At 38.2% G+C, this 18434-nt stretch overlaps 1 long non-coding RNA gene across 3 annotated transcripts in view; it reads right to left on the reverse strand.

Annotated features, from left to right (window-relative positions):
• Positions 1-1726: 1726 nt before the first annotated feature.
• LOC114000345 overlaps positions 1727-18434 on the reverse strand; it is a 47373-nt gene continuing 30665 nt past the window's right edge. For 2 of the 3 annotated variants that reach the window (XR_003545186.2, XR_005562987.1), the window contains 3 exons: positions 5386-5549; positions 4757-4830; positions 1727-3968 (listed from right to left, as the gene is read on the reverse strand). This is a non-coding gene — a long non-coding RNA (uncharacterized LOC114000345). The remainder of the gene's footprint in view (positions 3969-4756; positions 4831-5385; positions 5550-18434) is intronic. The other variant, XR_005562988.1, reaches the window with a different exon arrangement.

Here is an 18434-nt window from a genome sequence, read left to right on the forward strand (position 1 = left end):
TTGTTCTGAATGTAGCTCCTATGTTTGTATCTTGACCAAAATAACGATAAGAGACTGACCAACCATATACAGATCTTTCAAAGTTAATACAGTTTGTTAACTCTTCTCTGGGAAATTCCTGTATATTAATGACCATAGGCATAGTATCAATGGGTATGATGTAAGTTTTATTGCTGGTTCTGTGTGGTACAAAGACCTGTGCCTTTAGTACCATTAGCTTCCAGATTTCACCAGTAAAAGATATTTTCACTCCAATAACACTGTATTGTTTAGTTGATGTTTATCTCTTCGGTACCTCTGAGCTGTGTACTGTAAACAGCAGGAAGCACTGAACATTACTAGAGTATTAATGAGCTCAATTAAACTTCAAACCACCCATGATTCTCACTGAGCACCGATATGTGCTGGATTTCCACACAAAACCACTGAATTAAAATGTTTTGTACACTGATACCTCTTCCTGCAGGCAACTTAATATAGATGCACTTTTTGATGTTGTCACATGCAATGAGGGAATCCAATGATTACACGGATAAAAACACTCCTATATTTTGAGCAACCTCTTTAGAAAAAGCTAGAATAATATAACAAAATTAGTAGTAAGTCCTACATCTAATTTTATTCTGCAGTGCAGCTGCTTTCTATATTTATAATGGTGGACCTACTTTTTCACCCTATTACATTTATGGAAATTCTAGTAATTTCTTCTGCCAGAAGTAAATCTGGTAGAATCTTTTTCTGTAGATTGAGTTATTTGTCCTAGAGCTGCTTGTGTCTGCCAGCATTGTATACAGCCTAGAAGTGATGTCCTAATTATGAAAACCAGCAATAAATCTTCACTCTGTATCATATCTAACACTGATGAGTATGCGAAAGTAGCAGTGAGAGTTTGTGGGAGAAACAAGAAGAATCAAGTGGTCATTTTGCAGTCAAAATGCATTATCATCATAATAATTTAATTTGCCAAATAAATAAATAATGTAGGGAGAAAAACTTGATATTCTTGGGCATCTGTAACACTTCCTAATCTGCACTTGACTTTTCCACCATCTAGTGTTTACTCTGAGGATATGTTATTGATGCAGCAGAAAGCACAGGCATTACCTAAGTTCAGTATATTGAACGTTCTTCAAAGCTGATGTGAAAAATAAACACCAGATAATAAGCTTAACATTTTTTGTTGAGGATGATATGGAGCCTGACTATACTGACAGTGATTAAACATCCTGCGAGATTGATCTGAGGCATGTTGGGAAAACCCAGATATTGAGAACACACACCTGTCTGCCAGATGTGTGTTATGGCAACAAGGGTAAGGAAGGAAGACTGCCATGACAATTAAGCTTCAGATTTTATTTTCAGACTTGAGAATGTGAATTAGAGTGAGTGCATAGATTTGAGTCTTCATAAAACCATCTTCTCTTCATCAAGTTTCTCTTACTTTTGCTCCTTGGTTGCTGCACATGTAAATACATACACATGCAAACAAAGTTATTTTAGTTTGTGAGGTACAGCATCCCTAGAAAATTAGACACATATATTGGCAAATTAAAAGAGCTGCAATCAGTTTGAACATTTGGTGTTGTACAGAAACCTTTATTATTGGAGCTTCTGTGCAGTAAAAGTTAGAGCAGAAATTCCATAAATTAATTCATGGAGCGAGATCTCAGGAGTAAGAACAGCTTAATAACAAAATTCACCCACAATACAGTATATGATGACTACGTTAAAAAGTGTCCTGCAAAGACTCCATGGACTCCAGCTGACTGGGGCACCTCACTCTGAGCTGTTGCATTGGAAAGTGATTTTCTGAAACTTCGAGATAAGTTGTGCTGCAAATTTCAAAGCCTTACCTGTATCACACATTTTTTGTGAGGATTCACCTGCCCATGGCTGAGAGGAAGTATGTGAGTTCATACCAATCACAAACATGGTTTCTCACAAAGATCTTGTGTTGTTTGCTAACAAACTAAGCTCCTTTTCACAAGTAGATCTAGTGATCCCCCTGAACAGCGTCAAGTCATCAAGTGCTGCAAAAAACATGTTATCTGATTGTCCAGGAACTCACAAATATTATAGCAACAACTCCAATCAGCAGTTTTTCAATCTTTTTCCTCTGATGCTACTTGAAGTCTTGCATATGGCCAGACCATATGAGTACCCTCCTGGGTTCAACCCAGTAACTGGAGGAAGTGGTTCTAGCTCAGTATTTTTTCTGTTACAGTGTATGAAAGTGTATTTCTAAAAAAGAGTGTAATATCAGGATTATCACATACAAAATTTTGCATTTTATTGATGCACAGCAAGGTAAAGACTGCCCAAATCTTTGATTCAGGATAACAAGGGCTAATAATTTCTTCTGATGGGGGAAAAAAAAAACAAAACCCACCAAAAAAACACTCAAAACCCCCCCAAAAGGGCACTAATATATTTCATTCCCTGTCAGGATTTAGGGAGGGTAAGCCTCTGCTGCCCTGAGACTCTGGGGCAGGACCTGTTGCCTCTCATGAAGTGAGCAATACACTAAGTATAAAATGAAGCCCAAGTTGCCTAATTAGCTTAAAGACATAGCTAGCAAGTGAACACAAATATATTTATTAGTAACGGTTAATAAATGGTTCTTGAATATTTTGATCATTTTTTCTTTCTGTTTGTCAAAGAACAGGTATTCAGCAAGAGCGAGACAAAACTGGGAAAGCCAGATTTGATTGGATTAGCAGAGGTGTTTTAGCTAATGTGCAAAGAGTCCATGATCATGTCTAGAACATTCATTTTAGCTTGAAAAAGAACAATGAAGTGTGCCTCAGACCTGAATCAAGCAACCCAGGCTTCAATGGAGGAGGAATTCCAGAAACTAATCAAAGTCGCTGGGGTACTTCATGTCACTATAAGGAATCCAATCTAACATTTGGAGATGAGGAGATTTTGGTTTTTTTTAACTGTTGACACTGCAGGAGCACCAAGCCCATCTGAAAGTGTGTTCAAATGCAGCTGTAAGACTTGGTGAACAAACAGATGTCTGGGACATGGGGAAAGAAGGAGACAGAAATAGTGAATAGGTGAGCAGTTGGGAGAAATTGCTGTAAAGTAGGAGAGCTCAAGCAGATTTTTTTAGGAGGGCTGGTAGTATCAGATGCAGGCAGAAGTTCAGGAAGTAGAAGAGTAAAAATCATTGGAAGAAGGAACAAATTCAAGACTTCTGAAGAACAGAAGTCATTTAAGGGAGAAACACTGAGTTAGGAGATAGGTTATATTGTTTTCAACTTTTTCTAGGGCATAATAAACCTTGCCTTGCATTTAGATTACTTCTTTCCTCCTAAAACAAACAATTGAAATAGGCAAGCTAACCGACACTTCAAGGGCTGTACTTGTCTTCATTGACTCTACAAAGAACTGGTAATGAATACATAGATATAGTGGGTGACTGTAGAGATGACTACACTAGAGACACCTAACTTTCAGGAGAGATGGATAGCATCCCATATTTCATGCACTAAACTCTGACTGAATGTGATCTAACCTAGAAAGAGCCTGACAAAGGATCACCCTTCCCTTCAACAGGGTAACAGCCATTTTAGAAAAAGACTCACCAGTTCTGGCAAGAGGAAAATATCAAGAGAGAGAAGCCAAGTCAGGCAGCCTCCTGAGACACTGGTTATCTTCTACAGGAATAAAGGGAGGGAAGAAGGAGGGAAGGAGTTATTCTTTAGCTGCCTCTCCCAACTTTACAGGGGAATGCTGGCAATTCAGCTTCTGAGTCACAGTCCTGCACTGCAGAATGGCTTAAGACACTCCTTGAAATTGGCCCAAGTTCCAGCTCTCCAGGTCTGATGAAAGTGAATACATTCAACCTGGGTGCAGGACATAACTCCATGTGTCTTTATCCATGAGAAGTTGTTAGGCACTTGCAGTTTTAATGTTCTGTGCTAGATCCAGCCATGATACAGACTGAATCCTTTAGCGTCACTCTGGAAAAAAGTACAAAAAAGAGGTTAAATTAATCCAACAACAGCCACACATTGTCCTGTTCTGCAGTCTCAGAATTTAGGTTACAGAACTATGTTGTGTTCCAGCTCTTCCAAGGCTACCTTAGGCTCAGGGGTGCTGACTACTTTCCTCTCTTTGCACTCTAGATGCAGCACAGAGGTTGTAAATGCAACAATGTGGTTTGGAAATTTGATTTTTGCCTCAATTGGTACAACAGAACCACCATAACGAACAGCAATTTTATATTTCTATGCAATAGAAACATATTTGCACCAGACTAGCATATGGGAGAATCAATCCAGAAGAAGAGTTAACATTCCCAAAATTAAATCAAATAATAATAATAAAAAAGCTCGTAACGTGGTTCTGCAGTCATGACTGTGGTAAAGACATCAAAGGAAAGCACACTGTGTTAGATTGTACAATGTAATTGTATGTAATTACACCATTCCAGCCCCGCTGATAATGCAATTAAGGTCTGAAAATATTGCAGCTTTCTCCATTTCCTCTGACATAGGTGAAGGGCTATGATAGAATAAATACATTTATTTGAAAAATCTATAAAAAGTACAGTCAGTTTGTTTCTCACATAGTGCTTATAATGCCACTGGTGTATATAAAAGTTGTCCTGAGTTCATAGGGAAACTAGTCATATTGAAATGATTAAAGCCAACCAGAGGGAGAATTATCTGGGAAATCCATAGTATTTTACGGATGAGCTGGCATATATAGTATTTACCATACCATAACTCATACAAGTCTTACTTACTATCTTAATGAGTGACAGTAGCATATCTGGAAAACATCTGCCCTGGAAAAGGACACATCAACTACTCTGTCTGCCTGAAAAATGTAGATATAGTATTACTCTATGTCAGCCATGCATATCATATGTGGTATGAAATGTCTTCAGTGGTAAAAGAATAAGGAATGCATGTTTCATCTCTAAATGTCTCAGAATAGACTCTGGCATCCTTTCTCAGGATGAGTACCGCTTATTCCCTGAGAGGTCTAATGGAAAAAGGGGTACGTGTTTTCTGCTCTGCAGGAGTTCAGGTTATTTTATGAATTAAATCCCAGTAGGGCTAAAATAATTTTTCCAGCAAGTTAGTAAAAAAGCATTTTGCATTATAATATAATTGTTCTTCATGTCCTTATGAACACATTGGCATTAGGAAACAGAGGCAGAGGCTAAAAGAAGGTGTTTTGTTTGCAAATTTAAAAGAAATCACTTGGGTTACCACCATGGCCGTTTATATAGCTGCTCTCTTTTCCTTTTCAACTGTCATGCATGTTTTGGCTGGCATGATTACAGTATATTCCTAATCCCCAGAAGAGCATTTTTCCCATCAGAACCAGCAGCAGCTGCAGCTTGAACATGTTTATCAACACACCCACCTGTGTTTTTGTCATGGACCGCCAGTGATGCGTCCTGTTCTTTCCACTGTGTAGGTGCTTTTAGAGTCTCCAAAGAAATGAATTTTGAGACCAGGGATGTTTCCCCTTTGACAGAATATTTTAATGAACTTTGTTTTAGTGGGAAAACTCCAGAAGGCATAGACCTATGGCAATTACAAAAGGCAGTAAATACATCCTGCCAGTTTTAAAGAAATGTAGTATCCAGACCACAACTCTATAAAGAACAATTATTTTCTAGAATCAGAGGAAGATTTTTTGCTGTTACTTTGAACACTGCCCTCTTTTTTACATAAATTGCTAAAATACTGAACCCAGCAGCATGTTATGGTTTGTTTTCTGGCTCAGGATACAGATAGAGTAATGGGAAAAAGTTAGCTTCATGGGCATCTTGAATGTTTGCAATAACTCACTTTCTTCAGTAGTTATGCTTTGTCATTAGAGAGTGTGAACATTTTCATTCTTATTAACAGAGTGATCTTTAGCCAAGGAATTATCTAATAGAACAGCTGGGACACTTTGAAGCAAACTGTGAACTTAAAATAAGTTCACAATTCAGAAAACTTTGCCTTAGCTTTTTCTTTTTCTTTTTCTTTTTCTTTTTCTTTTTCTTTTTCTTTTTCTTTTTCTTTTTCTTTTTCTTTTTCCTTTATAAATAGAGCAGTGTTCTAAAATATTTTTCACCAACCCCAGTGCTTATCAGATATTCTTATATTAACTAAACTAAGGAACGTCAGGTGGAGATAAAGATCTGTGTGGCACCTGTGATCCTAGTGTTCTTTTAACCTGAAGTTCTACTTTATTTTGTTCACCAAATATGGGGTTTCATGACTATCCCACAAGCCTTAAAACGATATTTTTCATCTCCTTACAAAAGTCTGTTCTTAGATAGAAAATGCTGTGGTCTAAACTAGAAATGTGAGAAGGGTTATATTTATTATCTTGTTAGTTCCAGAAGAAGAATCTACCAGCACTTAAAGAAGACTAAGCAGAGTTTAATGGCAGTTTATGGGCTCTGTCTCTTAGCAGAATCATGTACTGTTTACAACTGTTTCCAGGACACGCAGGTGCATTGTGAGAAAATGAGCCACTACTGAAGTCATACTATAGACACTTAGTTACAAGTGTTTCAGTCACATAGCAAGAAATTAACAATGCTGCATTTGTTTTCTTTTTAATATTTCTCATATTTCTTATTCTCATTCTAAAGGAATGCATTCTAATCCAAGGACACATTCTCATACATTCATTAATCCTGCTGCTCTAAAATGTTTCACATGAAAACTCAAAATCAGATGGCTTTATGCGTTCCAACTGGGCTTTTGTAAAACAGGGTCATCCTTGAACTTGTCATCTGCTGAGGTATTAAATTCCAGATTTCACTCAATTACATGATCTTAAGAATGTGGCAAGTTGCCATTTCTTTCTCAACTTTGAACAAATGTTATTGCATCTAACTGTTTAATTTCAGGAATCCCTCAATTATAAATGACCCTTAGCAGGAAGTTGTACGTCTTCTAAAAATTTACCTGTGAAGGGAATGTAAATGTTCCTTATTGCCAACATTCTTAAGACTAAAACACTCTTTTTTTTTTTTATCCAGAGTTTAGCAAACATGATTTAACAAATCAATATTTACTTCAGATCTGCATGCATTTGTTTTTTCTCACATTGGAAGACAGTATTATGAAACCTGATACAGTGCCTTTGTAGAAAGATTAGTTGATCATTAAGATGATGCATTTATTAAAGTTACAATTCACTACAGCAAAAAATGATCTAAAATGGGGCAAAGTTTGAAATAAACAAATACTTAAAATGAAAGAAATAAGTTAAAGTAAAATCAAATTAAGCATGCTATGTTAAAAAGAGTTGTTTGATTTGTTTCAGATAAAACCATAACTCTGTCCTAAAATAACTATATGCAATAAATTTCTTAGATAACATATTTTTGTTTTTCTAAAACAACTTCATGGGATATTCTCTATGTATTTACTTTGTAGCTGCACTCAAAAACTAAGTTCACTGCATTTTTTTGACTGAGTTGACAGGAAGTATCTTATTGCAACACAACAGCTTCACGGAATCTGTGTTAATTATACTATAATTATTAAAAGTTATAAAAATAAGCATAATCACAGACTTCAGCTGTCTGATGGTATGCAGAATACTGCTAGCCTAAAAGGATGTATTGCTTAGCAGAGCAGAGTATTGCAGAGTAGCAGAGCAGATGTATTGCTTACCAGAGAGGTTTTAGACCAGCAAATCTGCATTTTAAACTGAAATTTTTGTGCAAAAGAGATGAACTGTTTTTCAACATTTCTCACATAGCTGTCCTTCTCTCAGTTGGACTTTCTGTTGAAAAAAATGCCCTGGACAAGTGTGTAATGTTGGGCAAGACCACACAGGACTATGACAGGGATCCTTCTCTGCACAGGAAGGGAGATGGTGGTGTTCCAAGGGTGGTGAGTGAGCTGCAAAGGCAGAGCCAGCACCCTCCTGGCTGGCTGTGGAGGGAAGGCAGCAGGGCTTAAAAAGTGGTTGCAGAAGGAATCAGGAAGAGATAAGGGAGTGGGGCTGGGACTTGAATGGCTCAGGGGGCGGGAGAGGGCAGCTGGTGAGAAGGACAAACCTCTCCCAGAAAAGGGAGACCAAGAGAAGTGAACAGCTGCTGCAGCCACAGGGAGCCCAGGAAACAGTAGCTGGGAAAGAACTGACTTGAAACGGGACCTACAGGAGCTAAGCCAGGAACAGCTGAGCAACTGTGGGAAGGAAGAACTTCTGGGGATCTTTCTACTGCAGGTAGAGGGCAGCTCAAGCACCCAGACACCTTGAAAACTTCACTAAGTGGTAGCAGAAAACACCTTTTGAGTAAACAAGACATAGAAAAAAACATATCATGTTTTTCACTTATGGGCTTGTGAAGGTGCAAATGGGCTCCTGAACTGTCAGAAGTTGGAATCCACTCCTGGGTATAAAATGAGGAGGCAAAGAACAGCTTGGATTTTCTGTGGAGAAATGCACAGGTCTGTGCTTGGCACTCTTGCTGGCACAGGTGGAGAGAGCATAAGAGGAGAGATCTGACCTGTCACTTGGCATGGACCTTTTGGAGACAGCGGACACCTGTCAGATCTTCACCACGTGAATAACTCAGATGTTTGCAAGACCAACAAATTCTAAGACTTATCATAGGGAATGAAACCTGCCCACAATGGTCTGCCCATGAAGCCAACTAGCACAGAGTAGACTGTGTCCATGCTATTAAACTCTCTCATCATCCAAATAGGCCAGTCTTATGCATCTGCCTACCACAAAGTGCCTGTAACCTACAAATTTCCCCAAGAGATGCCAGGGAGTTGTCTGAGGAAATGGTCTTTGGTCCAGACCGGAATCGCTCCTGTAACCTTTTTATTCACGTCTCCTGTTGTGTTTGAGTTCTTAAGAAGATCTTCTAAAGCTATTAATTCACTAGAATGTTTAATTTACTAAAATAGACATAGCCTAGAGGCTCTTTCCAACCAAACTAAACAAAACTGAATGGTTCAGCCACATTGTATCCTAAGATATAGCTTTGGATTGATTGAGGATACTTGTTCAATAATTGTGACTTTACACCCATTTCAGTCGTAACAGATCCGTATCCGTGAGCATATTTTCAAAAGTATGTACTTTCTTCTTTTCCAGTGTCAGTAATGACAGAAGGAAATGTTGGGAGTTTGTTTTGATATGTTGAACTGAACTAAAAAAAAATTTCAGATATTTCAAGCAAGTATACCCATGGCTCTTTATTTTTCTATTTTTTTTTTTTGTATGGCCTGCTTTGCCATGGTCCTGCCAGCAGGTTAGAGAAGACCCAGTTTGCAGTGGATTCATTTTGCTGGTATCATCGGCTTCTGTATCTCCATCATCATAGAATCAAAGAAAGACAAACTACTCCTTCTTGGGTAGAGTCAGCTGAATTGAATCAGAATTCAAATCTAAACAATGCAGAGGTAACATTAGCAGGAGAGGAAGGTAAATCAGCACTACTCCTGAATGACTGCAGTCACCACTGTACTGGGATCACTAGGGTACTACAGAAAGCCCAGGTATGAACTGCAACACCTTCATCCAGTGTTGGTAAGCTTCTGCTCCAAAGCGACTGCTGTTCTGCCACATACAATTCTCCACAGAGTTTTCATTGCAGGTTTTGGTTGTAGGCACTCTACATTCAGCATTATACGCAGAATAATTTGGAATATTGTAGCCTGTTTGGTAAATTGAGGTGTTGTGACTGTTAGACTCTGCCTGCTATTGATAGCTTTGGCTTCTCTCAAGCCAAAGGTGGACATTGGATTTTAATTTAAGAATCCAAAAATCACTTCACTTGAAAGTGAAGTAGCTCACTCCTGATGATGCAGGCTCATGAAGCTGAAGGTCTTTAAGAGGGAGCTGCTCATGGAGTGTTTGCTGTGAGGCATTGTCCATTTTGGTAGTTCTTGTCTCCTAGCCTTTGGGTGCATTGTGAATCTTATTGTTCCCATCACTGATGAAAGCTGATGAGGTGAGCATGGACTAAGGCAATTTTTCAGAAAAACTTCATGCTGAGCTACTATCAAATTTCAAAATTAGAGTTTTTAGCTGTCATCCAGTTGGAATGATTAAATTCACAAGGTTCCTCTAATAAATAACTAACTAAATAAGAAATGAAAGCCCTCATACTTGTAGGAATCAATAGGTTTGTCTAGAAGAAGCAAAAATTAGGGGAGTTCATGAGTAATATAATAGCTGAAAATTTTACAGTAGATAGTACATACATATTTTACCAACTGTATTGTACCTCAGTGTATCTGTGATTATGCTTTCCTGATTGCCCAGACTGGCAGAGCACAGGGAAAGCTGTGGGTTGTGGGGATGAATGCTGGGTTTGCTTTGAATGCAAATGAGAGTAGCGAAGAAAATAGGAAATTTTGTGCATCTGGGTTTCACATGAAAACAGCACCAGGGCTTGAGGCAAGAAGCTAAGCAGAACTCTAATACAGCGCTCTGTTTCTGTACTAGTGGAGAGTTATTCAGCAACTTCTTGATGAAATAGATACAGAGCAAAATTCAGATGTAAGCACAAAAACTTTGTGAAACAAGCCTTCTTAAAAAAAGCATTGATCCAGGAACAAAGATTATGTAAGCGAACGTTTTTGAAAATACCCCACCCTTGTATCAGCCATGTTTTTTCTACAGGCTGAGAGTCAGTGAAGTTGCAGAACCTGGTAAAACGGGAGGTTTTAAATACTTGACTCAAACCCTGGAACAGGTATAGACTGCTTTCCTCTAACAAATTCATAATTTATAGCAAACTATTCCCTAATTACTCATATATTCAGCACAGCTGTTTTACTTAGTCTCTCATTCATAAGCAAGCAGTATCACAGCATGGTAGCAGGAAATAAAGGGGATTTACAAAGAACTGGTCACAGAAGAGGTTAAGTACAAAATCTAATTAAAACGACTTTGAAATGTTATTTAGTCTCTCTAACAGTGTAGCGGATTTCTTTTGAGGAATACTGAATACTTCAATAATTGCTGACAGAAATGTATATTCCCAGTTTGCATTTACTATGACATATAAGCTTAATGCTTTCATTTGCTATTTTTTAATATTTATCTAAATTCCACAAGAATTTTCTTAGATAGATTTTTCCTCCTAGGTTGACTATTTGTAAGATATTAGGAAGATCATGGCTTTAAACCATAAAGGCCACTGACTTCCTAGGTGAAAATGTGTAAACAACCTGAAAAGGACCATTTTGATAACCTTGATGTAGGGCTTTCTTTTTTTTCCTCTTCTATTTCAAGAGCCACCTTTATCAACTGTGTTCAAAGCTGATAAATATAGGAATAGTAGAAACTGTTTGGTAGATATTTTGGTCTCAGATTTTTAAGCTTTATTTAAAAAAAGCCTAGGCCATGTTCATAGTAGTCATTTAGTACATTGCTATGAGAAAAGCTCATGGAGATTAGATGTGTGATTATATGTATGATCCTGATTCACTTTGTGTACAAACGACTTTTGAAGAAGCGCGACTCTGCGACTCTGTCATTTGTAAAGGACTTTGCTAAGGACACAGAATTCTTAAATACTCCACAGCAAATCGAAATCTTTCCAAAACAATGATGGGACATGAACTTTCCAGGGCTGACTTGTAAACCAAAGGGAAGTTACGCCTGGGCATGAGAAATGGACAAGGCCAAACAGAGATTAATTAATTTCCACAATTATCCAAAGTTTTTTTGTAGCTGCAGTCAGTAGCAGTCTCTCTGTTGGCTTCCGTGGGCCCATGCTAATTATCTAAAAGGAGTTATTTTCTTTAGTAAGTTACCCTGTGGCTTTTGGCAGGATTTTGCAAGCAATGCAGCCCTAATAAAACTCTCTTCCAGTGATGCCAAAACTAACGATATCCTATTTTTCTATTTTTTCGTGATGTACACATGTGAAATGAGAACGAAGAAGAAATCCCAGCAGTGAATGTTCAAACAGCACACAAAGTCGTATAAGGCTGGAGTTTTCAGGCTTTTATCAAATGAAATGGCTCTGGGTTTTCAGTTCCCCGAGAACCTCAACACTGGGCCCCAAGAACTTTCTTCAGACCACCAGAAGTGTAGCAAAGGAAGAAAGTTTAATGTCTATTTTAGATACACACTATTACGCTGTTGCTTTCTTCTCTTCTTATGACAAAAGTTGTAAATGCTTGGAGTACTGTTGTTTTCCTTTATCTCTCTCCTTAGTTCTTCAATATTTTCACAAGAATAAAGAAGAAAGAACTGAGCTTCTACCAGGTGTGAGGAAAGATGCATCCTGTTGTATTCCTAGTTTTTATAAGAAGATGAAGGGATGGGGAGAGATAGTAAGAAATCATAGGTTATTTAATGTTTCTCTTAGTTCGACTTTTGAATAATCCCTGTGTGTTGCATTCTTGTCTTCTTTTTCCTTTGCCTTATTGCACAATTGTCTTTCGCTCTGTGCTTTTTGTTTACTTTAGTGGTGCAAGCATCAAACCTTAACATTAGTTTTATTTGTGCTTTACTGATTAAGATTAGTGTAACTCAGCTCATTGTGTAATTTAGCCTCATATAATACAGAGGTAGAATGTAGTCACTGGGAAATAAGAGCTTTTAATCCCGAGAAATGCACTTATGTATTAAGAAAATATACATTTATTACAGTGTATTAAAATTAACTGTCAAGATTTTTTTCAGCAATGAATGGTTCTTATTTCCAACCTAAAGCAGAAAATAAGAAGAAGTGATCTTAAAAGAAAGGCAAGTCTTTTTACCAAATACAGTTTCAGTGCTTCTTGTATCCTGTTCTGGATTTTTATATACTCATTCTACTGGTTGAGTATGTCTTGCTAATACACTGCAACCCAACCTTGGCAGCTGCAGACACATTCAATTTATACAGATTTAAGCAAAAATAATAGATTCTGAACCTAATATTCATGTCTCAAGTCTCTCATTTTTGCATACCATTAAATAGATGAAGGGGAAATCTTCTAGGATTGTCCAGGATCAGCATACACAGGGATAAATATTACTGCTTATAGTTTGTTTTCTTGTCGATCTGCTAAACTTCAGCACAACTAAACTCAAACGTCTGCCACAGAAGTGCTCACCCATTTCTGTGTGGATTATGCTCAAACTCTTCCCTGCTCAGACCTGATCTTCTTTGAGGTTGATAGGAGCTTAAAGGTAGCAACTGCATTTATACAAACTCCTGTCATCTCTAATGACTAATGAGAGAAAATTCAGCAGGAGGCATATTTTCTTCCATATTTTTGTTTGCTTTTATTGTCATCTTTCAGGATTTAATGACCTAATTGTTATCCCTTTGTGTGACAAAGAATTTGCTGAAAGCTGTACACTCTTATCATCATTAACGAAATTTGTATATTAGGAACTGTATAATAATATCAGGCAGAATTCATCAGCCATCTATAAATGCCCCATCAATGCCACAATATCTGCCTGTTGCATTGTAAGAAGGCAAAAAAAAATCGTAGAAAAGATAACAGAAAATGTTCTTCATGAACTGTTGGAATTAAAATGTAATAACTCTACACTAATAGGCACAGTAGAAATGCATCAACTGACACCTGAAGTGACAATTAAAAGTCACTCAAAAAGTGAGTCATGTTGTGTACAAGTTTTGTATAATAGTATTTTGCTTACAATGGAAACCAAAAACCAACTTTCCAGCTTCCCAGGGAATTAAAACTTCTTGGACTAAGCTATTCTTAAATCAGTGAAAATGGTATTTCAGTCCCTGGTAATTCTTTCCATACCATGCCATTGTTGAAACTGTCCATTTTATTTCTACTGCTGCAAGGGGAACAGGCAAAATCTGGGGCTGAGGAAAACTGGATGCAGGACCCTATCTGTTACACTTTGGTGAGTAGCTCAGAAAACCCCCATGAAGCTGCAGAGATCGCCAGTGCTCCTGCAGCAGGTCTGGAGCAGAGCACCTGCGCATGTGTCAGAGACCGGATTCATATCCCACTGAATTATTTGACTGATGGGTCGAATAAACAACACTGTCTGTGTGTGTGGGGGTAGGGGGTGGAAGGTCTAGACTTAGGCCCGGAGCCAACATGGTGCAACCACGCAGGGCACATGGCAGGGAAAGCCATGCAACTAAGCTGTCAATAAGGTCCACCTCGTGGCCTGCCCACACTGCACCCCCTGGAGCCTCTAATTGGCTGTGGCACCCCTCACTTTGGCTGGGGGGACAGTGAGTGGCAGTGAGCCAAAGGTTCCTCCTAGAGGGAGTGGCTTACAATAACCAGAGTCTATGAATAGACACTCACGAGATCTCCATCCCCTTTGGCCTCTGCCCTCCTGACCTGTCAAGATGTGACCTTCATAGTGGTGACTATGTTCCTCTCTTTATTCTTTCTTCTCTTAATCTCTCTTCCTTTACTCCTGTGGGCAACTTGTCTGTATTTCACTTTAGTTACTGGTATTTCACTTAAGTTTGTGTTTGCTGGGTGTAACAAAGGTTCCCTTACTATAGCAATGCTTTCTTGTTTCAGTAACCTCTTGTAATGTTTTTCTGAAGTTGTGTGTTATTTCTGTTAAACCCTTTTTGCCAAAACATCTATTTTCTCACCAAATTAAAAGAAACCTCTTACAGAAAAATGTGTAGTTTTTCTCTGGACATGAACTCAAGATACCAAAGAATCAAAAGACTTTGAAAGAATTTGCGTAGGCAACATCTCTTGAAACCAGAAATGAAAGTGTAACACCCGGTAAAGCGTAGAGCTTCTAAACTGGTTTATAACAGCATGGTAATGTGTGCCCAACCTGGATCTGCAGGAACTGAAATCCCACTATCACTAGTCCTGCAACAGCCTTCTTGGATCACCCAGGGCTGCACATCTGCCTGGGTGAGAACTGACAGGCACCTGACAGCCTGCCCCAGAGCTGCAGATCCTCGCTTTAGAATACTGCCGCCTTTGGGGAAATTTGCCAAGAGCTCCCTTTGACTTGGCTTAAAAAAACCTGAACCCTTCCGGTTCACATCTGTGGCTCTAGGTGGGTCTGACCACTTGTTATGCAAGAGGAACAATCTTCTGTCCTTTGGAGCCTGGACTGATGGCAAGAAAGAGAAAAAGAAACAGAATGAAACAACATTTTAGCTGAAATCAGAAGAAATGAGGCAAAACAATAAACTTACCAAATGCCCTGAAATGTAGAAGAAAGCTCACAGCATTTGAATACAAGGGAGAGTCTCCAAACCGCTGGAAGATTTAACAGCAAAGTGAGAAACTACAGAGAATGCAGAATGCATCAGTAGATTTAAAACAGGCCGGGGAAGGTTGAAGGTAAATCAAGCTGAACTCCTGCATCCCGGCTCAAGATAATAGTGGATCCATGAATCTTCCAATGTTCAAAAGGAAGATTTCAGCAAATTACTAAGAGGTTAAAGGAAGAGTGTGCAAAGAGGGCATGGAAGAGAGTCACTACACAAAACAGGCTCTGATAGTCAGTAGAGTCCTGGGGATGATTGATGAGAGAAACTGAGTCTTGGTACCAGCAAGGGAGTCGGCACATAATTAGCTGGGCTTTCCTCATGGGATTTGATTTGCATTGCTGTATATTTAATAGCTGTCGGTGGATTTGCAGTCACAGAGTCAGATTCAATCTGGGATGAGGATGAAAGAGAAAGTAGAATATAATAGGGGAGCAAGCTGGCCAAGACCCAAGAAAGGAGTTACAGAGCAGAGAATGACAGACAAAGAGAAGAAGAATCAGTGAGAGAAGAACTCAGAGGAAAGATTCCTTCAGCAAGAACTAGAGGTATCGAGTAACAGAAAGAATTGTCAGAGAGCAGGGTGGATGATGTTGCTGATTTACATATTCTTCAGGCCATTAGCTATTAGAAAGAATTATTTCAAGGAAAAAATCTCCTGGAAATAATTTCCCTGTTCCAAAGTGAATTTGCAGAGGTACAAAAGTACCTGCAAAGATCTGGTTTTGCATGCAAAAATATTAAATTCAGTGTACTAATTAAATACTCCCAACCCTGGGAATATGGTGGGATTAGACTAGGACCCAGATTCAGCAAAGGAATAAGCAAATGCTTGAGAGCTTTGTAGAGAAGTAACTGGAGACATGCAAGAGGAGCCCTGTCCTGGGAAGGGGTGAACATGATGAACCATCTCTGAAGTCAGAAAGAGCTGATATCTGAGCATCTAATTTGACTGGCTCCTTGTTAAATTTTTCTTTATCATGCAACAGTCTTTAAAATAACAGTGTTTTCTCAATTAAATATTGAACCAGTCCTTAAAGTGTAAGAGGGAAAAGATCCAACAGTGCATAAACTTGTGTTGTGTGCATTTCAAATCTCCATAAGCAGTAAAATAGTTATCATACGGTCACTACATTGGTCAGGTGCTAAAGGATCATATTTAAAACCATATATACACTAAAATTCTGGGGTTTATGTCAGTTCTAATGGGAACAAATTTGCATGTAACTTACTGGTTTTTTTTTTTTAAACTACTGTCCCTAGCATAAACCTCTCAGCATTTGCACAAGGATTTCCCCTTCGTTCATGCACTCTGATGCTGAAAAAAGATGTGAGTTGTTTTTTGTTTGGGTTTTTTGTTTGTTTGTGTTTTTTTGGTAGAGAGAAACAGAAAGTATGAAAACAAAAATACCTGGTTTGCTTTTGTACAGACCTACATCTCATACAAAGCAAAGCATGTCTCTTCCCTGGGCAGCATGTTGCGTATCAGATTTCGACCCATGTAATCTATTAAGGGTGAATTATACACTTTGAAACTGGGAACTTACTTTCATTACAATTGAACAATGAAAGAGGTAAATGGTATAAGAAGGAAATCGTGTTTCCCTGTTCAAAGTGCAGTGTTGTATAATCTGTGCCATGACTGCAGAATGCAGGAGTGATGCAGAGACATAACCACCCCTTCTGATAGAAGTATACTGCACTGGGATGATAGCAAGAGCAAAACCATTTTCCACAAGTTCTCTCAGGCTTTCATATTTCCCCTTTAACAATCCTCATTTTCCAAAATGGTCTTTAGAGTAATTAAGTCTAAAACTCTGTTAAGGCAGACAAGAAGACCAGGGAAAGGTCACCTTTTTAAGTCCCTCCAAATGATGAAAGAGTTTCTGTGAAAGACTTACAATTGAAAACATTGAATAAAAAATTGATACAGCGCAAAATCATTAAAGATGCCTAAACATTAAACATAATTTATTAGATAGTTGTTGGGTTGTGAATTAAAATGTGAGCTATCAAAATTGTGTTTGAAGTTGTATTCCATCACAGAATCACAAAATATGAAAGGTTGAAAGGGACAATTGAAGTCATCAAGGTCAACTTCCCTGATCAAGCAGGGTCCCCTAGAGCATGTTGCTCAGATGGCTTTTGAATGCCTCCAGAGGAGAAGACTCCACAACCTGTCTGGGAGACCTGCTCCAGGGCTCTGTCACCATCGTAGTTATTTGGCATGAAATATAAAATACTTTTTGAAAAAGGCTGAGGATGATTTGAAGGATATGGGAAGCATTTCTTTTTCTAAAATGTAAACTTGTTCACACAACAGATAATGCTGCAGCCTATGAAATTAGAGAAATGAAACAAGAAACAAAACTGAATTTATGTCTTTTAATCTAAGAATATCTGAAATCCAATCTTTCAGATAGCAGTCCAGACATGAATAGGAGTATAGGTGAACAAGAAGTTAGAATTTAATTTTAGATATAATTCTGAATACATTTTAGACAATACTAGTCATATTCTCTCATCCAAAATACTCTTTTCTAAATTCTTGAATCTTGATTTCCGTCCTTTATATGAGATAGGCTTTATTCTTGATAACTCAGACACAAGGTCAGAAATTAACTATAACTTATGTCATCATCCAGATTAACATGTGAGTCCCTAATCTGAACAAATTTTGAGTTGTTCACAAAGCCTCTCCTTGGAATTCTGCTGAAGCATGTTTTACAAAAATGGAAAATCCTGTCAATCAGCAGAGCTAACCGTTGTCTAACCATTGTCAAGATGAGTAGTAGGTAAAAGAGGACTTCCAAAAGAAAAAAGAAAAAGTCTGAGAACTGAAGGAAGAAATCAAATCTCCTGCACTAGCCATAAGTATCTATGAATTTCTAATTATAATTGAAGACTTCACAAGGCAGATGTGTACAATACCTCCCTTTTGCTATATGGTGCAGAGAAAGAAGCAATTCTTTGACACAAGCATGACCTGTTTTAACCATCTGCTTTAGGCTAAGTTGACTATACATTGAAAGTGACAGCCATAGAATTATAAAATCATGGAATATCCTGACTTGGAAGGGACTCATAAAAATGGTTCAGTCCAATTTCTGATTCCACAGAGGACAACCTAAAAGTTAAAGCTTAGATATAAGAGTGCTGTCCAAACACTAACAAGCTCCCTGGGCAGCCTCTTCCAGTGCTTGAACACCCTTTCAGTGAAGAACATCCAGTCTGAACTTCTCCTGGA

The sequence above is a fragment of the Pipra filicauda genome, unplaced genomic scaffold, assembly GCF_003945595.2.
Source record: "Pipra filicauda isolate LSUMZ 115617 unplaced genomic scaffold, ASM394559v2 scaffold177_size2800117_pilon, whole genome shotgun sequence".
NCBI lineage: Eukaryota > Metazoa > Chordata > Aves > Passeriformes > Pipridae > Pipra > Pipra filicauda.